This window comes from Panthera leo, chromosome B3, assembly GCF_018350215.1.
Source record: "Panthera leo isolate Ple1 chromosome B3, P.leo_Ple1_pat1.1, whole genome shotgun sequence".
Classification (NCBI taxonomy): Eukaryota; Metazoa; Chordata; class Mammalia; order Carnivora; family Felidae; genus Panthera; species Panthera leo.
In genome coordinates this window covers 52,710,343-52,732,309 of record NC_056684.1, presented here as the reverse complement: position 1 = coordinate 52,732,309, position 21,967 = coordinate 52,710,343, and the positions used below count along the sequence as shown (strand labels likewise).

Sequence of the window (21,967 nt, the reverse complement as noted above, 5' to 3'; positions counted from 1 at the left end):
AATAACATTAAAGTGCTTGCAAACTGTACAGCACAGCATAGCCCTCCCATGCCTCCACCTGCCACTCCCAGGTGTGTCTGGAACACCCCTCTAAGTCATCTCCTTCTTAGTTCCACTACTCAGAAACCCTGGGAGAAGAGTGAGGGAGAGAAAGATGCTGGCATGTTCCCTTCCAGCCTTCCCCATGCTGCATCTCCTCTCCACCTCTTAATCATCGCAGGGATTTCAAATGTTTTTCTGTGTGGATTTCCCCCCACCCCAAAAGAAAACACTCCAAATCTCTGAAACCGCAGGGTTTTTGACACGCTCTGCAACAGGACAACAGAAGACTGGCATGCAGGGTGGGAAAGAGGAGGATCTAAGTTGTGGACAAAATCAGGAGACCTAAAGACCGTGCTTTTTTTTTTTTTTTAAATCTGCACAACAACGTGTCCCTCCTGACACTATTCACAGCATCTCTCAGACCCCTTGAAGACTGGGCAGCACAGTGATAGGCTTGGTGCTATTTTAAAATCAGGCAGCACATGGAATGGGGCTATCCTTACATACTCCTCTCAGTGAGAGGACAGTCCACCAGCCCCTAACAGAGTGGATACTCTCCTTTATTTAAATGTAGACGTTTCTCATTTCCAAAGATTAATATTTATAAACTCATAACTTGTTGGGAATTATTCTGGCTATTCCTAATTGCCATTAGGCTCATATGATAACAATGTATTCCCAAGTAAGTTTGGGAATTGGTCCAAAAATGCTAACATAGAAATAAGTGAGTAAAAACCATGTTTATTAAGACCTAGTACGATCAAATCAAGTAATACATGCTGGAAGACAAGGTCACACACTGATCAGAGCTGGGTTAGAACACAGTTCTTTTTGTTTTTTATTTGAGAGAGAGAGAGCCCAAGCTCTCTCTCAAGCTGACTCCACACTCACCTCAGAGCCCGATGTGGGGCTTGATCCCACAATTATGAGATAATGACCCAAGCCAAAATCAAGAGTTGGTCACTCAGCAGACTGAGCCACTCAGGCACCCCTAGAGCACAGTTCTAATCCAGTTCATGGATGGTTGAGAAACAGGAAAATAATATAAACTAAAAGATAATTATGAGCCAAAAAATAAAAATAAAAAGACAAATTCAAAGCTGGTTCAAAACCAAACACCAATCTAAATTCAACTAACAAATAGATGTAAATTAAATGAAAAAAAGCATAAATAGTAATGCAAATTTCAGACAGGCAGAGTAAATGTTAACAGGAAATCCATTTAAGTGGTCCACTGATCTGGAGTTGTTACTGTCAACAGTAGGGATCCTAGTGGGTCATAATTCTGAAGAGAAAGTGGTTACATATTGGGAAAATAGGGTTAGAGACAAAACAATAACAGAATGCTGCAGCTTGTGTTTGACACAAATTGAAGTCAGAAGTAGAGCTATAACCATTTTTTTATGAAAATCAAGAAGAATAAACAGAAAAGAGTTCTTGATCCCCTTTCCACAAAAAAAGTAATAAAATGCCAGTAACAAGAAAAATGAAGTAATTAAGAGAATTCCTGAGTCCAGATAAACTCTCAGTTTGATTGGGGTGAGTGCCCAAACCAGGTTGTTCTAGGACAAGGCCCTTATAGTGGCTGTGGAAAGCAGTTGAGGACAGATACCCCGTGGTGCCTATTGTTGGGAGGGCAAGAAGTTGTGAAGACTCAGAAGACTGTGAAGAAAGGTTTCATTGTAAGGACTTTCAGCCTGAAGATATTCATCTCCTCCACCATCAGCCTTCTCTGTTCTCTCCTCTTGGGCTAGCAGTATGACACTAAACCTTGGGGCTTGTGCCTCATACTTACCTGGCAAATAATGAAGAGACTTCCTAAGAACCTCCCCAAATTTCCCAGTTCCATTACTGTAGGTGCCTAAATCAGGTTGCTACACAGTAAAGACCTGTTTTACTGAACACTGTCAGCTCAATTCATGGTTTCCCCAGCACCTCCCAGCCATGGCTTCCAAGAGGCCAAAACTCCTCTAGGAAAATGAAGGAAGTGCCTCTGCAATATTTAAGTCAAATGTTGGGACTCTGGAACAACAAGAAATGGAACCTGAGCAAAACTAATTGGAACATGACATGGACCTTACAGTAAAAGAATTTTTCTGGTAGAATTCTCAGCTACAAGAAAACATAGAATGTGGCTCAAGTTTAAACATTGTACTGGTAAATCTCACAGATCTAGACTTTCACTTAGAGTTTTTTTCTTTTTCAGAATGGTCCAAAATTGTACTAAGTATCTAGGAGCAATGTACCTAGACACAGCATTGGCCTTGAAAATTCAAAAACAGTAAGTTATAAAACTGGGTAAGTCGTATAGTAGAAAATGCCCCTCTTCAAGGCCATTCGCCAGAAACAGAATTTTGAACCTGGAAGGAACCTTAACAGGAGACCCAGGTTTAGGGTAATAATACCATCTGATAAAAGGAGGCACAGGGCCTTGGAAAGAGGCCAGTGCAATGAAGGGCCTTAAATTTTGAGGTTCTTTAGCTTCATGGTACATCACAGTGTTATTCATTTAAATAGTTGTTTACTGCATTGTGTTGATTCAGAGACTTTTCTACCTGGAAATATCAACTGGCTTGTGCATTGCCATACAGCTAATTGGTGGAAAATGTCAGGAATCAAGCCCAGTGTTTTGAACTGTGTTACCTATACCTGCTATATCGGCAACTATTTTGTATATACCCCTAATCATCCAAAGGACCTCATGCTTTTGGTTTCAGACAGCCAATAAAAAGGTCTTAATCATCTGGAACCTAGAAAGAAAATAAGCACTTCTAACATTTAGAAGTAGAGTTACCTAGGACTTAGTCCAGACCTAAATGAAAGCCAGTGGATGATACATGGCACCATATGTCAGGCTGGTAACAATCTAGTTCTCTCCTACTTGTGCTCATTGTTGTTCTCCATTTCTTCCAGAATCAAGTGCCAGGGCTAATTAAATTCCTGATTAAAGCCCAAGGCATCACTAGGAGTTCAGCTAGTGAGCTGGCTGGGTATAAAGCACAAAATAGTCCCCCCTATTTGATTTCCAAAGATATTGGTATTAAATTGGTAGCACCATCTCTTATACTCCCCCAAATTACACATTCATTTATTCATTCATCATTTACTTATTTGTTCATTCAACATTTTTAAAATTTTTTTTAATGTTTATTTTTGACAGAGACAGAGCATGAGTGTGGGAGGGGCAGAGAGAGAGGGAGACACAGAATCTGAAGCAGGCTCCAGGCTCTGAGCTAGGCTCTGAGCTGTCAGCACAGAGCCCTATGCGGGGCTCAAATTCATGGACCATGAGATCATGACCTGAGCCAAAGTTGGACACTCAACCGAGCCATCCAGGTGCCCCCATTCATTCAACATTCTTAATGAGCGCCTTGGGAGGTGGGACATCAATTTCTCTTCTCAAGGAATTTATGATCCATTTGAGGAGATAAGAAATGATTTCATTAAAAAGAATTTAAGGTGGAGCAAGTGTAGGCAGAGCAGAGAAGGGGAGAGAGAGCTTTCTCAAGGTACACTTGATCCAGGCAGCTTTCATGGAGGAGGCAGAATCTGTAAGTCCTTAGAAGGAAATAGACACAAATCCCTCTTGATCTTGCCAGCCTGTGATTGAACAAAGAAATATCTCAGTGACACTGATGAGTAGGCATATTAGCCAGTTACTTAGAGACTTGTTAATTTTTTTAAAGATTTTTTAAACTAATCTCTACACCCAAGGTGGGGTTCGAACTCACAACCCTGACATCAAGAGTCACATGCTCCACTGACTGAGACAGCCAAGTGCCCTGGGACTTGTGAATTTCTGAAGTTTCCCAAAATGGAAGATAAATTATTGGGGACCTACCTAGCCTCCTCACAGCATGAGACCTGTTGGAGCCAGGCTTGGGCATGACAGATAGATGAGCATTTCTTCGGAGGCAATGGTTCACTTAGAATAGTGGCTCTCAGCCACATTAGACCCAAATGCCTCTTTTTATAACAAATAATTTATAATTCTCCCTTTGTTATGCTCAAATGAAAACCATAAATAATGTAATCTGCCTACATACAGAATTTCCCCTTCAAAATCCATAATTTCAAAAAAAATTATAAATAAGTACTCACTGTGTTATAATCAAAGAGCAAGAAAAGCAATTTTATAGTAAAATATTAAGTATTTAAATACCTGGAAAATTGTGTACACAGCTACAGTGGAAGACCTAATGAGTAGTTAGATGTCTGCACCTATGTGTAGACTCAAATACTGTGATTGGCATTGCTAGGAACAATTCTCAGTAAAGTCCTGAACAAAATGTACCACCTTCATTCAATTTTGCATTCCTAGAGAAATTCAGTTTATGTTAAAAGTGAAAAAAAAATCCTTCATGTTTATATGTAAGATGGAGTTGCATGCTAGACCCAGATAATTACGAACAGGGTTTTCATGGACATAAATATCTAGTGGGACATTTGAATGTCATGTTGACAGTACCTTGCGGTATAGAGTATCCCGACCATGGCAGAACATCTGACACCCCCATCCAGTGGCACTCCCACTCCCATCATTGTGACAAATTGTGATAGTGACAAATGCCTCCATAAATTCCCAAAATTACCTATTAGGAAGTCAAACTACCCTTTTTGGGAAGCCTAGTTACAGGGCAGGTGTGTGTGTGTGCATGCGCGTGTGTGCACGCATGTGTTTGGGTGTGTGTAGGTTATATGTTTCTTCCAACAGCTCGAGGTAGGGACCACTTTCTCACTCTATTGCCTTCTGAAATGGTTAATTTTATGTGCCAGCTTGTGTGCCATGGGGTGCCCAGATATTTGGTCAAACATTCTGAGTATTTCTGTGAGTGTGTTTTGGGATGGGATTAGCATTTAAATTCATAGACTGAGTAAGGCAAATTGCCCCTTCCAATGTGGGTGGTTCTCATCCAATTAGCTGAAGGCCTGAGTAGAACAAAAAGGCTAACTCTCCCTAGAGTAAGAGAGAATTCCTCCTGCCTGATTGCCTTAGACTGGGACATCAACTTTTTCCTGCCTTAGGACGCAGACTGAAACACTGGCTCTTTCTGAGTCTCAAGACTACTAGCTACTTCACTGGAACCACATCATCAGATCTCCTGAGTCTCCACCTTGCCAACTCATGCTGCACATCTTGTCAGCCTCCATAATCACCTTAACCCAATTTCTTATAGTATATATATAAACTATATATATATATATATATATATATACACACACACACACACACATATGTATAATATAAATAGCATATATATTATGTAGTATATATAATTCTTTATAATATATACAATATTTATATATATAATATATAATTTACATATATAAGTGCATATAAAACCTGTCTATATATACATCATGTATATATATATACATATATATATATGTATACATACATATGTATGTATGTATACAGCCAATAGTATGGGATACTTCTGTTTCTCTGAAGAGTTCTGACTAATAAATTCCTGTTCAAGTCTGAGCAATGTCCTTGCCTTGTACTGCCTTCTGCCCTCTGGTCCCCCACTCCAGGAGGGTCCACCATAAAACAGTCTAAAGCACTATATCAGGAGGCCCCAGCTGCAGCTCATAGGACCCCACCTGAAACTCAGCATGAATCAAGCAATGGCAAACAGAAAGGGGAGAGAACTCCAACAAGGCACCCTTTAGAGCTGACTGTCCAGTGTCTGCTTGGACATTCAGGCTTGGGTCCTTTTATGAAACAGGGAGGGAGGGCTTTTAGGGGAAGACATGGTATTAACAGTGCTCCCAAAGAAGTGTAACAGGAAGGTCAACAAGGCCAGGGCCCAAAGATGGAAATTTTACAAAGTAAGCAGATATAGGGAACCTTCTTCAAACACTACCCGGGGTGGAGAAAGTTTCTCAAGGAGGCACCCTCTCTCACTGAGCAGAGGGGATGGAGGTATTTCGATTACTTTGATTACTCCCCCTTCTAAATAAATGAATGAATTCTATGGTCAGGAAAGGAGTCTCAGAAAGAAAGTATAGCAAGAGTGCTTCATTTTATCACAACTTCAATCATTCAAAAATGTATTGAATGTTTACTGTATGTTAGGTTTGCTTTAAGTTCTGAGACTATAATGATGAGGAAGATGTAGACCTATACTCAAGGAGCTCACAGACTGGCAAGAAGACAGACAGATGAAAAGGCAATTATAAAACAATGGGCTGTACCACCAGGATGTGTAAACACAATTGCAGTGGGGGCTCCTAGTTGGGGCAGCTAACCCTTCCAGAGAGGTGGGGTCAGGAGTGAGGAAGGCTCACCAGAGGGAACACCAGAGGTCGGTTTTGAAGAATGAATGAAAGTTAACCAGAGGGAGAAGGGGGAAAGGGCACAAAAGGCAGAGATGAGTACTGTAATAGCATGAAACAGAGGAGAGGCGCCTCCCAGAAGCTAGAAGAAAGGATATAAGGTAGAAGTGTGGAGTGGCAAGAACTAGGCTAGAAAGAGAAGGCAGGAGTTGGATCATGGAGGCGCTGTGTGGGCCATGCTAGCATGCCTGGTTTTCATTCCAAAGGCAACAGGAAGCCATTGAAATATTTTAAGCAGGAGAGTGGCACAGTCAGAGTTGTCTAATAAATATATCACTCAGACTGAAGAATTTAGTCTGGTTGCATAAACTAGCAGACCAGGAGCAGGAGGAACACTCAGGAAAGTGTTGCAGTAATTTGATTGAGGTGTTTATCAGGACCCAAGTTAAGGCACAAGTCAGAGAGGAAGGAAGGGGTATAAAGAATATCAAGCAAAGATTTGCACACACACACACACACACACACAACTGATCGACAAAACATGAAAACATCTTGCTATAACTAATAAAGCAATAAAAAGTAAATTGATATGGGGTGTCTAGGTGACTCAGATGGTTAAGCATCTGACTTTGGCTCAGGTCATGATCTCATGGTTTGTGGGTTCGAGTCCTGCATTGGGCTCTATGCTGACAGCAGAGTCTGCTTGGGATTCTCTCTCCTCTCTCTGCTTCTATTTCTCTCAAAGTAAATATACATTAAAAAAAATTAAGTGATATGGTACTTTCTTCCACTGACTTCATAAAGGTTTTTGTTTTGTTTTGTTTTTAAGGAATACAAGAACAGGAGACTTGGGGAAAGTTTGGATGTGCCAAGTTTGAGGTCCCTGTGGGTCTCCGAATGGAACCACACCACTGGTAGTTGGCCCTGTGGGTCTAGCACTCAGAAGAGAGGCCCTGTCTGCCGAGAAATTTTGGAAGTCATCTATGTTAGGTGATGGTCAGAAGCTTTGGAAGTAGGTTAAATCACCAAGGGAGAATCTGTACAGAGGAAGTAGGGCAAAACCCTGGAGAACACTAGCAATCAAGGTGAATAGAGATTAAAGAACAGTTGAAGGAGCCTAAGAAGGAATGGTAAAAAAAAAATAGGAGAGAACATAGGAGAAAATAATGTCAAGGAAGCCAGGATGGGAAGGAATGGCAAGAAGGAGGGAGTGGTGAAGACCACCAAAGGTTGCAGAGAGGTCAAGTAAGATTAACCTTCACACTGAAAAGTATGCACTGTATTTAGCAAACAAGTCCTCAGTGACTTGTTTCTTCTATTTTGTTTATTACTTATTTCACCCCCCACTCCCTTTGTATTAATTAGAGTTGCTATTCAATTCTTTTATTTTCCTTGTTAATCTGGGATCTCTACATAGGGTGACAAAATGGATATCTTCCGTTATATGAAGATAAGAGTCCAACTGTTTCCCCCCCAAAATGCTGTTCTTTTTCCTCTGAAGGATGAATCCTTTAGAATGCTTTCACTTCCCACTCTCACACCAAAATGAGACCTGTGGTAAAGTTTTCCTTCCCCTCTTTCTTCTTTAGTACTTTTAGTTCCAGGCTATTATTAGCATTTCCCTTCAAATATGTCTTTTCTATTTTGAGTGCTTCTATTACACATCCCCAAATACTCTATTATTATCCATATGAGTGTAACTAGTTATATATTGTAAGGATTCTTGCTCATCACAGTTTGTTTCCTTTTTATCCTCCCTCCATCTTGAAGCCTTTAAACTGATTCATTTATTATTTGGTTAGATCTTTTATTAAAATCTTTTTTACTGATGGAAGATGTGGGTGACACATCCTTTGAATCTTTGCATATCTTCAAATGTATTTCTTTAACTCTGACAGGGGAACAATGTCTTGCTACAGGATTTTTGGTATGAACTATTTTTTTCCTTAGTAATCTTCACATGATTCACCTCAATCTTCTCTGCTTCAAGTGTTACAAAAGAGAAAGTTGATGCCCCCATGATCCTTCTTCCTCTGTAAGTAACTTGTACTTTCTTTCTGGAAAATTGTAAGATTTTCTTTTTATCCTTAGACTTCAGGCATTTACCAAGCTATGACTCATTTGTCTTGCCCAGAACTTGCCAAAATCTTCCAATCAGCAGACTTGGGTCTTTTTTTAGCTTGGGGAATTTATTTTCTACTACTTAAGTATTATCTCTCTCTTTTCTATCTACTTAATTTGCAGATCTTGTCTTTTGGCTTCAGAAAGTTTTGTGGTTTTTTTTTTTTTTTTGGTGTTCTACTGAAATCTTTACATCCTAATGTTATTATTATTTTTTAAAGTTATTGTTCTCTATTGGCTTGGTTGTATGCAAGCCTCTTTTCTAAGAGTATTGCTGGGCTCCTTAGGTATCATAGTAATGTTTTCTGCTCTCTGGGATCAATGCCAATCACTGGGGTGCTTTAAGAGGGGCAGACCCACAAGTGGTGGGTAGTTTTACCCCAGCCATGGCCCCAGGAGGAAGACTCTCATTTCCCAGTTTTCTTATATTGCCCAGTCTTGGGAATGGAGGTAGAGCACAGGGAACCTGTACAATCCCTCTCCCTCAAAGACATCCAGCTGGGTCTCTTTGCCAGGATACCTACTGGTGCCCAGATATTGGGGTCTTCTTCTGATCACAGAAGAAGGGGAAGTTTGAAGACTATGTGCTTACATGCACAGCTTTAAGAAAGCAACACACATTCCATTCAAGAACATATCCCAGAGTGACATGAGCAAGATGGCAGAGTGGGAAGACCTTCTTTATCCACAAACACATTTGTTCAGCAGCAATTCACAGACAAGTTCCTTTTGTGAGAAGTTCAGAAACTAATTGAAAGGTTTTGCACCCCAGGCAAACATGAAGCCAGGGTCACTGTAGCCAGGAGGGAAATTCAGGACATAATTTTTGCCAGAATTCCTACCCCCAGCACAGTACCATATGATCAGCAAGAGACTCCCTAGGTCCTAGGTTTTCACAGGGAGGGAAAGAGTTAGTTCATTCATCCAATGGTCCAACTTTTCCAAAAAGGGCTCCCCAGAGAATTGGCTTCTGTCTTGCCAGTCTTGGGGCTCTTATGAGCCCAACACAGTCTAGCCACTCAGAGGGGAACAGAGACAATGACTTGGACTGGGAAATCCCATGGCATCTCCCCCTCTGCTCAGCACAGAGAAAGCAAGCTAAACCATAGCTGCCTGCTTCTCCCTGGCAAGGGAAAGAGCTGGTTCAGGCTTCCAACACCACAACTTTTCTGGGAGCTTCCCAAAGGACTGGTTCTAACTTGCCTGTCTTGGAGTTCTGATATGACCTGACATAATCTGACTGCCTGGGGGCTAGTGAGAACAGCTACAGAGATTTGGGTTGACAGTCACCATAGTATACCTTCCTGGTTCAGCACAGAACAAGCAGAGATAGATAGATAGATTGATAGATAAATAGATAGATAGACAGTTCCAACATTCTCCCTGAGGAAGGAAAAATTGGACAGATGGTCCCAAGTTTGGCTTTGATGGCTTCAATCTCACTTGTTCCAGTGCACTGATAGGACCCAGCATACTCTAGACATCTAGGAGCTGCAAAGAACATAGAAAGTGGGTTAGATTAGCACAAAAGATTGGGAGGTCCCTAGAATCTCTGGCAAGACTGATTGGTGTGGGTCTTCTCCTGTACACAGCCAGTCTGGGAGAGGTGGCTATTTTGTCTACTGCAGACCAACCCAGCATCAAGGAAAATGAAGGATCAGGCAAAGATGTCACAAAGGAACACAATAAATCTTCACAAAACAATCCTAATGAAATAGAGTTATATGCTATGCCTGACAGAGAATTCAAAATAACTTGTCATAAAAATGCACACTGAGGCCATGAGAATATGAATAAAGTGATAATTTCAATAAAGAAATAGAAAATATTAAAAAGGACAAATAGAAATTATGGAGCTGAAGAACACAATAGCTAAACTTAAAAATTCACTAGAGCTGGTTCAAAAACAGATTAGATCAAATAGAAGAAAGGGTCAGTGAATCTTAAGATAAGTCATAGGAAATAATTCAGTCAGAAGAGAAAAAGCGGGGGGGGGGGGGAAGAATTAAAGAGTGTAGAAAGCTTAAGGGACTTATGAGACATCACCAAACAAGCTGACATACACATTGGGGGAATTCCAGAAGGAGAAAAGAGACAAAGGACCAAGAAGCTTATTCAAAGAAATAACAGCTGAACATTTCTCCCGAGGTCTGGGTAAGGAAATGGATATCCAAGTCCAAGAAGCCCAAAAAAGATCAAAAAAGAAGCAAAAAAAAAAATCACACTGAGACACATTATAGTCAAATTGTCAAAATTCCAAGACTATCATATTCATAAGATAGTCATAAGACTATCAGTGATTTCTTAGCAGAAACCTTGCAGGTTAGAAAGAAGTGGTATGATAAATTTTAAGTACTCAAGGGAAAAAAAAATACCAACCAAGAATACTGTACCCAACAAAACTATCCTGCAAAATGAAGCTGAGATAAAGACTTTCAGACAAAAGGTAAAGGGAGTTCATCACCATGAGACCTCCTTACAAGAAATACTAAAGGAAGTTCTTCAAGTTGAAATGAAAAGGCACCAGACATCAGCACAATAGCATAAGAAAGTATAAAATGTGTTAGTAAAGGTAAATATATATGCAAATACAGAATACTGTGTTACTGTAATGGTAGTAGGTAAATTAGTTTTAATCCTAGTATAAAAAAGACAAAAGTATTAACTATAACTAACAATTCATTAAAAAAGAAACAGTATGAATAGATATAATTGTGACAACAACAAAGAATGTGAAAAGATGCTTGAAGATTGGAGAGGTCCAACTCCTGAATTCCAGGGCACTCTCAGAGCCCCACAAGGAGATAGAAAATTATGAATAGGACTGAGTTTAAGTTTCCTACTACTTCTGTGGGAAACATGGGTGTTCAAATAAAAATTGAGTTTTATAAAGTAAAAAAAAATAATAAAATAAAAATTAAAATTAAAAAAAGAATGTGAAGAGAGAAGTTATAGCGTAAAGTTTTTATATGTGATTGAACAACTTAAAATAGACTGTTTTTATGAGCTTAAAATAGATTGTTATAATTATGAGATATTTTACGTAAGCCCAAAGTAATCACCAACACCAAAAATACCTATAGAAATTACACAAAAGAAAAAGAAAAGAATTTTAAAATTATCAATACTATGGGGTGCCTGGGTGGCTCAGTCTGTTAGGCATCCAACTTCAGCTCAGGTCATGATCTTGCAGTGTATGAGTTTGAGCCCGATGTCAGACTCTGTGCTGACAGCTCATTGCCTGGAGCCTGCTTCAGATTGTGTCTCCTTCTCTCTGCCCCTCCCCTGCTCACACCTCTGTCTCTCTGTCTCTCTCTCAAAAGTAAATAAACGTTAAAAAAATTTTTTTTAAATATCAATACCAAAAAATCAACAAAATACAAAATAAGACAGCAAGAGAGGGAAAGACACAAAAAGAATTACAAGACTAACAGAAAACAAACTGGCAATATTAAATCCTTGCCTACAAGTAATTTAAATGTGAATGGATTAAACTCCCCAATCAAAAGACATAAAGTGGCTGGATAGATAAGAAAAAAAGACCCAACAATATGCTATCTATAAGAAACTCAATTTAAATTTAAGTACATACATAGGCTGAAAGTGAAGAGATGGGAAAAGAGAGTCCATACACATGGTAACCAAGAGAGAACAGAGGTGGCTATAGATATACCACACAAAATAAACTTTGAGTCAAAAACTATTAGAAGAAACAAAGAAGAGCATTATATGAGGATAAAAGGGTCAATTTACTAGGAAGATATGACAATTATAAATATATAATTGCACCCAATATTAGAACACTTCAGTATATAAGGCAAACATTGACAGAACTGTAGGGAGAAATAAATAGCAACACAATAATAGCAGGAGACTTCAATACTTCACTTTTAATAATGAATAGAACATTCAGACAGAAGACCAATAAGGAAATACAGGATTTGAACAACACTGTGGACCAAATGAACCTAAGAGGCATATCTAACCAACAGCAGGAGAACATACATTCTTCTCAAGTACACATGGAATTTTCTCCAGGATAGATCACATGTTAGGTTACAAAACCAGGCTTAACAAGTTTAAGAAGACTGAAATCATACCAAGTATCTTTTATGAAATGAATCTAGAAATCAATACCAAAAGGAATCTGTGAAATTCACAGATATGTGGAAATTAAATAACATACTCTTTTGTTAATGTTTATTTATTATTTTTGAGAGAGAGAGCAGAGTGTGAGCAGGGGAGGGGCAGAGAGAGGGAGACACAGGATCTGAAGCAGCCTCCAGGATCTGAGCTGTCAGAAGAGAACCTGATGTGGAGCCCAAACCCGTGAACCAGGAAATCATGATCTGAGCTAAGTTGGATGCTCCAAAGTGCTTCAAAGTTGAACACCACTCAGACACCCCTAAGCAACATATTCTTGAACAAAAATTGGTTCAAAGAAGAAATCAAAAGGAAATTAGAAAATACATCAGGTCAAACCAACAACAACAACAACAAAAAAAACTATGACTCACCAAGATTTATGATATGTAGCAAAAGCAGTACTAAAAGGGAAATTTGTTGAGAGTAAAAAGAAGAAGGGATAGAGAGAATAAAGATCTCAAATAAACAACCTAACGTTACACCTCAAGGAGCTAGAAAAAGAACAAACTCAGCCAAAAATTAGCAAGGAAATAACAAAGATTGGTGCAAAAATCAATGAAACAGAGAATAAGAAATTAATTTAAAAAACAAAAACAAAACAGGTTCTCCTGGGTGGCTCATTCAGTTAAGCATCTGATTTTTGGTTTTGGCTCATGTCGTGGTCTCAGTTTCATGGGTCTGAGCCCTGGATCAGGCTCTGTGCTGACAATGCAGAGCCTGCTTGGGATTCTCTCTCTCTCTTGTTCTCTCTCTCTCTCTCTCTCTCTCTCTCTCTCTCTCTCCTTCTCCCTCTCTCTCTCGCTGTATCCCTCCCTCACTCACACTGTCTCTGTCTCTCTCAAATTAAATAGGTTAAAAAATTAAATTATATTAAATTAAAAACAAAAACAAAAACTGGGGTGCCTGGCTGGCTCAGTTGGTTACACTCCAACTCTTGATTTGGACTCACATCATGATCTCACAGTTGTGGGTTCAGTCCCATGTTGGGCTCTGTGCTTGGCATGGAGCCTGCTTGGGGTTCTGTCTCTCCTTATCCCTCTGCCCCCCCACATCAAAACAAAAACAACAACAATAACAACAACAAAATGAAACCAAGAAATGGTTCTTTCAAGAACCAAAGATAAACGAAATTGAATAATCCTTAGATAGACTAAGGAAAAAAGAAGGCTAAAATAAATAAAATCAGTAATGAAAGAGGAGACATTACCTCTGATGCCACAGAAATAAAAGAGGATCATAACAGGCTACTATGAACAATCATGCAACAACAAATTGAATAACCTAGAAGAAATGGATAAATTCCTAGAAACATACAACCTACCAAGACTGAATCATAAAGATATAGAAAATCTAAACAGACCTATAATTAGCATTCAGGTTGAATCAGTAATTAAAAACCTCCTAATAAACAAAAGCCCAGGACCAGATGGCTTCACTGGTGAATTCTACAAAACATTTAAAGAATTAATGCCAATCCTCAAACTTTTAGAAAAGATTGAAAAGAAAGGAACACTTTCACACTCATTTTATGGGCAGCATAACTCTGATACCAAAAGCAAAGACACCATATATGAAAAAATAAAATTGTAGGGCAATATCCCTGATGAATAAAGATGCAAAAATGTTCAGTGAAATACTTACAAATTGAATCCAGCAGCACATTAAAAGGATCATACACCAAAGCCAAGTGGAATTTATCCCTGGGATACAAGGATGTTTCAACATATAAAATTCAATTAATGAGATACCTCATGTTAACAGAATAAAGGATAAAAATCACATGATTGTCTCCAGATGAAAAAATGTTTTTGACAGAATTCAACATCATTCCATGATAAAAACTCTCACCAAACTAGGAATAGAAGGAAATTACCTCAATATAATAAAGGACATATATGAAAACCCACAGCTAATATCAGACTCAATGGTGAAGAACTAAAAGCTTTTCCTCTATCATCAGGAGCAAGGCAAGGATGCCCACTTTCACCACTTCTGTTCAACATGTTACTGAAAGTACTAGCTAGAGCAAATGGGCAAGAAAAATAAATGTCATCTAAATCAGAAAAGAGGAAGTCCCTATTTGCAGACAACATGATCTTATATGTAGAAAACACTAAAGACTCCATGAAAAACCGTTAGAACTAATAAACTAATTCAGTAAAATTGCCAGATACAAAATCAACATACACCACCAAAAAACTGCTAGAACTGATTCATGAATTCAGCAAAGTTGCAGGATATAAAATCAATGCACAGAAATCGATTGCATTCCAATACACCAACAATGAAGCAATAGAAAGAGAAATCAAGGAATCAATCCCATTTGCAATTGCACCAAAAATCATAAAATACCTAGGAATAAATCTAACCAAAGAGGTGAAACATCTATACACTGAAAACTATAGAAAGCTTATGAAAGAAATTGAAGAAGACACAAAAAAATGGAAAAATATTCCATGCTCCTGGATAGGAAGAACAAATATTGTTAAAATGTCAATACTACCCAAAGCAATCTACATATTCAATGCAATACCTACCAAAATAATACCAGCATTCTTCACAGAGCTAGAACAAACAAAATTCCTAAAATATGGAACCAGAAAAAAACCTGAATAGCCAAAGCAATCTTGAAAGAGAAAACCAAAGCAGGAGGCATCACAATCCCGGACTTCAAGATGTATTACAAAGCTGTAATCATCAAGACAGTATGGTACTGGCACAAAAACAGACACACAGAATAGAGAACCCAGAAATGGACCCAAAACTATATGGCCAACTAATCTTTGACAAAGCAGGAAAGAATATCCAGCGGAATAAAGACAGTCTCTTCAGCATGTGGTGCTGGGAAAACTGGACAGAAACATGCAGAAAAATGAACCTGGACCACTTTCTTACACCATACACAAAAATAAACTCAAAATGGATGAAAGACCTAAATGTAAGACAGGAAGCTATCAAAATCCTCGAGGAGAAAGCAGACAAAAACTTTTTTACTTTTACCACAGCAACTTCTTACTCAACACGTCTCCAGAGGCAAGGGAAACAAAAGCAAACATGAACTATTGGGGACCTCATCAAAATAAAACTTCTGCACAGTGAAGAAAACAATCAACAAAACTAAAAGGCAACCGATGGAATGGGAGAAGGTATTTGCAAACGACATATCAGATAAAGGGTTAGTATCCAAAATCTGTAAAGAACTTATCAAACTCAACACCCAAAAAACAAATCATCCAGTGAAGAAATGGGCAAAAGACATGAATAGACACTTCTCCAAAGAAGACAACCAGATGGCCAACCGACACATGAAAAAATGCTCCACATCACTCATCATCAGGGAAATACAAATCAAAACCACAATGAGATACCACCTCACACCTGTCAGAATGGCTAACATTCACAACTCAGTCAACAACAGATGTTGGCGAGGATGCAGAGAAAGAGGATCTCTTTTGCACTGCTGGTGGGAATGCAGACTGTTGCAGCCACCCTGGAAAACAGTATGGAGGTTCCTCAAAAAACTAAAAATAGAACTACCCTACAACCCAGCAATTGCACTACTAGGTATTTATCCAAGGGATAGAGGTATGCTGTTTTGAAGGGGCACATGCACCCCAATGTTTATAGCAGCACTATCAACAATAGCCAGAGTATAGAAAGAGCCCAAATGTCCACTGATGAATGAATGGATAAGATGTGGTGTGTGTGTGTGTGTGTGTGTGTGTGTGTGTGTGTGTATCCCAGTGTGTATGTCACTGGGATTTTAATAGAGGTATATATGATATATATAATATATACATACATATATACACACACACAATGGAGTATTACTCAGCAATCAAAAAGAATGAAATCTTGCCATTTACAACTATGTGGATGGAACTAGAGGGTATTAGGCTAAGAGAAATTAGTCAGTCAGAGAAAGACAAATATCATATGACTTCATTCATATGAGGACTTTAAGATAAAAAACAGATGAACATAAGGAAAGGGAAGCAAAAATAATATAAAAACAGGGAGGGGGACAAAACATAAAAGACTCTTAAATATGGAGAACAAACAGAGGGTTACTGGAGGGGTTGTGGGAGGGGGGATGAGCTAAATGGGTAAGGGACTTTAAGGAATCTACTCCTGAAATCATTGTTGCACTATATGCTAACTAACTTGGATGTACACTAAAAAAATAAATTAAATAAAAAATAAGCAAAATAAACATACAAAAAATAAGTTGTATTTCTATACACTAACAACAAACTTTCTGAAAAAGAAACTAGTAAAACAATCCCATTTACAATAGCGCCAAAAAGAATAAAACACTTGGGAATAAATCTAAGGAGGTAAAAGACTTCTTTACTGAAAACTACAAAACACTAATGAAAGAAATAAAATACAACATAGAAACACATTTCAAGGTCATGGATTTGAAGACTTAATATTCTTGAAAATGTCCATACTATCCAAAGTTCTCTACAGATTCAAAGCAATCTCTATTAAAATCCCAATGACATTTTTTACAGAAATAGAGAAAACAATTCTAAAATTCATACAGAACAACAAAAGACTATGAACAGCCAAATCAACCTTGAGAAAGAAGAATAAAGCTGGAGTCATCACACTTTCTGATTTCAACATAGTGTATATAAAGGTACAATAATCAAAACAGCATAGTACTGGCATAAGGAAAGACGTATAGACAAATGGAACAAAATAGAGAACACAGAAATAAATCCATACATATGTAATTAACAAGTGTGACAAGAATATGCAATGGGAAAAGAATAATCTCTTCAACAAACAGTGTTGAGAAAACTCGATGTAAATATACAGAGGAATGAAACTGGATTCTTATCTTACACCATACACAAAAATCAACTCAAAATGGATTAAAGACTTAAATTTAAGACCTGAAACTGTAGAACTCCTAGAAGAAATAGTGAAAAAGCTTCATGACAGTGGTCTTGGTAATAATTTCATGATCTGACACAAAAGCAGGCAGCAAAAGCAAAAATAGACAAGTGGGACTACATCAAACTAAAAAGCTTCCTCACAGCAAAAACAAACAAACAAACAAAAAAAACCAATCAACAGACTGAAAAGGCAACATATGAAATGGGAAAAAATATTTTCAAACCATATATCTGATAAAGGGTTGGCCTCCAAAATATATAAAGAACCCATATAACTCAGTTGCAAAAACAAAAATCCTAATAACCCAATTAAAAATGGGCTAAGTACTTGAGTAGATATTTCCCCCAAAGAAGCCACACAAATGGCCAATAGGCATATAAAAAAATGCTCAACATCACTAATCATCAGGGAAAGGCAAACCAAAACAACAAGATATTACCCTCACACCTATCAGAATGGCTATTACCAAAACAAAACAAAAGACAACAAGTGTCATAGAGAAATTGGACACTGTCGATGGAACTGTCAGATGGTGCAGCTGCTATGGAAAACAGTATGGAGTTTCCTCAAAAAATTAAAAATAGAACTATCACATGACCCAGAAATCCCACTCTGGGTATTTATGCAAAAGAATTGAAATCAGGATCTTGAAGAGATATCTGCATTCCAGCGTTCATCACAGCACTATTCACAATAGCCAAGATGTGGAAACAACTTAAATATCCATTGACAGATGGGAAAAGAAAATGTGGCATATACATACCTGAAATATTACTTATCCTTAAAAAAGAAATTCTGCAATATGAGACAACATGGATGAGCCTTGAAGACATTATGCTAAGAAAGCCCATCATAGAAAGACAAATACCACATGATTTTACTAATATGAGGTATCTAAAACATTCAAATTCATAGAATCAAAGACTGGAATTAATAGTTGTTGGGGAGTGGGGTAAGGAGGAAATGGGGAGTCACTAATGAAAGGACATAATGTTTTATTTAAGCAAGATAAGTTTTAGAGATCTGCCATACAACATTGTACCTATATGCAACAATACTGTATCATACAACTAAAAATTTGCTAAGAGAGGAGATCTTGTGTAAGTGTTCTTACCACAATAACATAAATTTTTTAAAAAAGAAACAGGGTAAAATGACATGTGAGAATAATTCATTCCTAATAACTTGGTCAGACTTTAAAACGAAAGAAGGAAGAAGGGAAGGAAAGAAGGAAGGAAGGGAGGGAGGGGTGGGTGAAGGAGAGGGGAAGGGAGGGGAGGAGAGGGGAGGGAGAGAGGAAGTAAAGAGTAGGAGAGATATAGCCTAATATCTCACAGTTATGCACATCTCTTAAAAAAGAAGTCATCTCAGTTCAGAGTCTGTAGTCTGACCTGCGTTCCCCCTGGCTGGGGACAGTCCTCCAGTCCCTGGTTCTGCAGATGGAGTGCCATCTCTCCAGACTTGGCATTGCAGGAATCCCTTTTAGTCTCTTTCACTTAGACTTTGGAGAGGTGAGGCACATCTAATCTTGCTTGTCATTCTGGCTTCTGACCTCAAGGAGGAAAAGCTTTGGTCTCTCAATCCCCAAATTCACCTTTTGTTCAGGTTCCATATTCATCTCTGAGATGTAGGGATGACAGTTCCCCTACCTGGTCTCCAGGAAATTGTTCTGACATCATTGCTCTCCCTGAACCCTCCATAAAATGCTAGGCTGGGGACTGGCTTTCTCTCTCTTGCGTAGTTTACATATTCTAGCAATCAGTGCTTGCCCCGCCTTTGTTTTTAAGTCTTGGAGCCAAGCCGCTCTAAGCCCTTTTCCATTTCATCAGTTTGAATCCTTTCCCTGCCCTGTTTTTCCACTTCCTGTCCATCATCTTGAGCATTCCTGACTGGCCCTAGATTTGGGTCAAGAAGGTTCCCACTTTCAATGAAGAGAGTGTGGATGAATGCTGGTGTGGTTTCAACAGTGTGATCTTGAGCAAGTCACTTAAACTTCGTGAGCCTCACTTTCTCATCTGTGAAATGGTTATAAGATCTCCCCTGCTCACTTCACAAGCTTATTATAGGGCTCAAATGACATGAGAAAGTACTTTGAAAACTGAAGTGCCCTACACTGTGTAAAGCTTTATTTTGTCCTTTCAAAAACAGTGGTTCAAGTTTCTTAAGTGGGGCTTTGCAGTATTATTTCCATGGATTTAGCCATTTCGAAGCTACTGGTAGAGCTTTTCTTTATAAGTTCATTCTGTCTCTGAAAACAATTGCTTTTTTATTTACTGAAAGGCCATAACTCTGGGTGAAAAAGAAGGCTTCTCTCCACTGTGTGATATGATTACAATTTAAAGTTCACTACTATTAGACTTGCAGACCTGTCTTTGACACTAATCAGGATTCTTACACCATACACATCAGGTGGCTGATGTGGTAGACATGGAGATGCGCCCCACTTCTCCTTTCAAGAAAGGACTTGCTGTCCAGCTGCAGGGAGTGAGGTCAGGGTATGCCTCAGCTTTGAAAATCACCTGGCCCAAGGTCACACCCTTCCTGGGGCAGCCAACATCTGCCCTGTGACTGGGTGAGATTGGGGTGAAATCTAAGCCCATTCTGGCCTGACAAGTGACACTGTGTTGGGCAACACTGGATTCAGAGCTCCCCATGCAGTTGGCTGAGGCTTTGCAAGACTGCATTGAGTTGGACTTCATCCTCTACCCAATCCTACTTCCTCTCTTTCCTTCACAGATGCTGATCCCTAATAAACATCTTGCACACCGGATTCCATCTCAGCATCTGTTCCAGAGAACCCAACCTATAATAATCGGCTATGATGTACCAGTAAGGCAGAATGGGTGGGGTGGGGAGGGGCATGTATATTGAAAACCAAGAAAATAAGGAAAATACAGGAAGGGTAGAGGGACAATTTGAAAGAGCCCTGCTGTACAACCTCAGACAGATCCATGTCTAACAATGATTGGGTGACTCAGATACTGTACTTATGATAGGTGGAAATCTGTTGTTATTTGCCTAACTTAGAACAGGATTTCATAAGGGAAGCAATATCTTGTATTCTTATTCCCAGTGCTAGAGATGACCTGATTTGATGATCTCACCTTGAAGTACCAAATGCTGACTTCTCAAAAAATGCAAATATCTGCTGGGTATCATAAAATAACCCCACCTAGTATCAAGATTAGCCAAATCACCTAAATGTTAGTCATGGTTCTATGTTTCAACTATCTTTAAATGTGCAATGAAAGAGAAAAATAGCATTTTCTAGAACTCATTGTCTTCTTATTTCATTTGGAAAGATGGGTTTGAAGGTTGAGATTTAGCCTGGTAGAGGTCAGAGATAGTTTCTGTAGTGACAGAAGCCACTGCAAATCCTGGCAATAAAAGGTAATCCTTGAAAATGAAAATATGTCATCTGTCAACCCAACCCTCCACCCCTGCACACACTTAAAACCCCTAACTAACTTCCCATTGTTCTTACAATAAAAACCTCAGTCCTACATGGTCCCACCCAGAGTCTGGCCCCTAACTTAGTTTCCAGCCTTATTTCATTCCCTTTTCCTCCTTGCCCCTTATGTTCTTTATGCTACAGCCACATTGGCCTTCTTGTGGTTCCTCAAATAAACCATGTTGCCTCCTGTCATAGGATCTCACACATGCTATCCCCTCTGCCTATGACTCTCCCACCCACACCAACACCTAGTTAACTAGGTGACCCCACACCCTACATCTAGGATAGGTTCCTCAGTGATATGATCTCACAGAATCACACTCCTTTCTTTAGGACATCTATCTCTTTATCTCATTTAGAATTATATCCTCATGCAATTACTTGGCTAATTCCATCTCCCCACTTAGACCACAGGTTTCAGGAAGGCAGGACTGATGTCTGGTTTTGCTCTCCATCCTATTCTTATCTCCTAGCACAATTCCTGGCAGATAGGAAGCACCCAATTTGTTGAATAAATGAATAAATGAATGAGTGAATGAACAAAGAAATTTCTGGAGTTTTTTTTTTTGTTTGTTTGTTTTTCGTTGGGAGGCTTGAAGTTTCGTGCAGTTAAAATGTAGAAATGGAGAGTTAAAAACCAGACATGGTTGGGTGGAAGATGTGTTTGGTAGCAACTATCATGGAGATTTTCTCCCTAACCCCTGGCCAGAGGGCAGGATGGGGGTGGGGAGGCAGCACAGCACCATCAGGAGTCACAGCATACCTGCCAACCTCATCACAGAGGATCAAAATACCCAACTTCCAGGCCTTAGAGTAAGTGAAAATTATTCACTTTACAGGAGGAAATGCTGTGGAATTAAAGTTGGAGTATATTCTTGAATTGGATATTTTTCTCCAGGGCCCTAAAGTTTACTAGCTGGAATCATTTTTTAAGGACCATTCTATTTAACTTTTGAAAATGAAAGCATCTGCCTTCTAATGGAAAAGGTACTTCTCATTGTAAAGATAGCACACAAT

The 21,967-nt window shown here is 38.9% G+C and overlaps 1 long non-coding RNA gene across 1 annotated transcript; it reads left to right on the top strand.

Moving 5' to 3' along the window:
- Positions 1 to 1,386: 1,386 nt before the first annotated feature.
- LOC122222041 lies at positions 1,387 to 21,478 on the top strand. Its single transcript, XR_006203578.1, has 3 exons — positions 1,387 to 2,323; positions 7,151 to 7,311; positions 20,233 to 21,478. It is a non-coding gene; the product is annotated as an uncharacterized LOC122222041 (long non-coding RNA).
- The last annotated feature ends 489 nt before the right edge of the window (positions 21,479 to 21,967 follow it).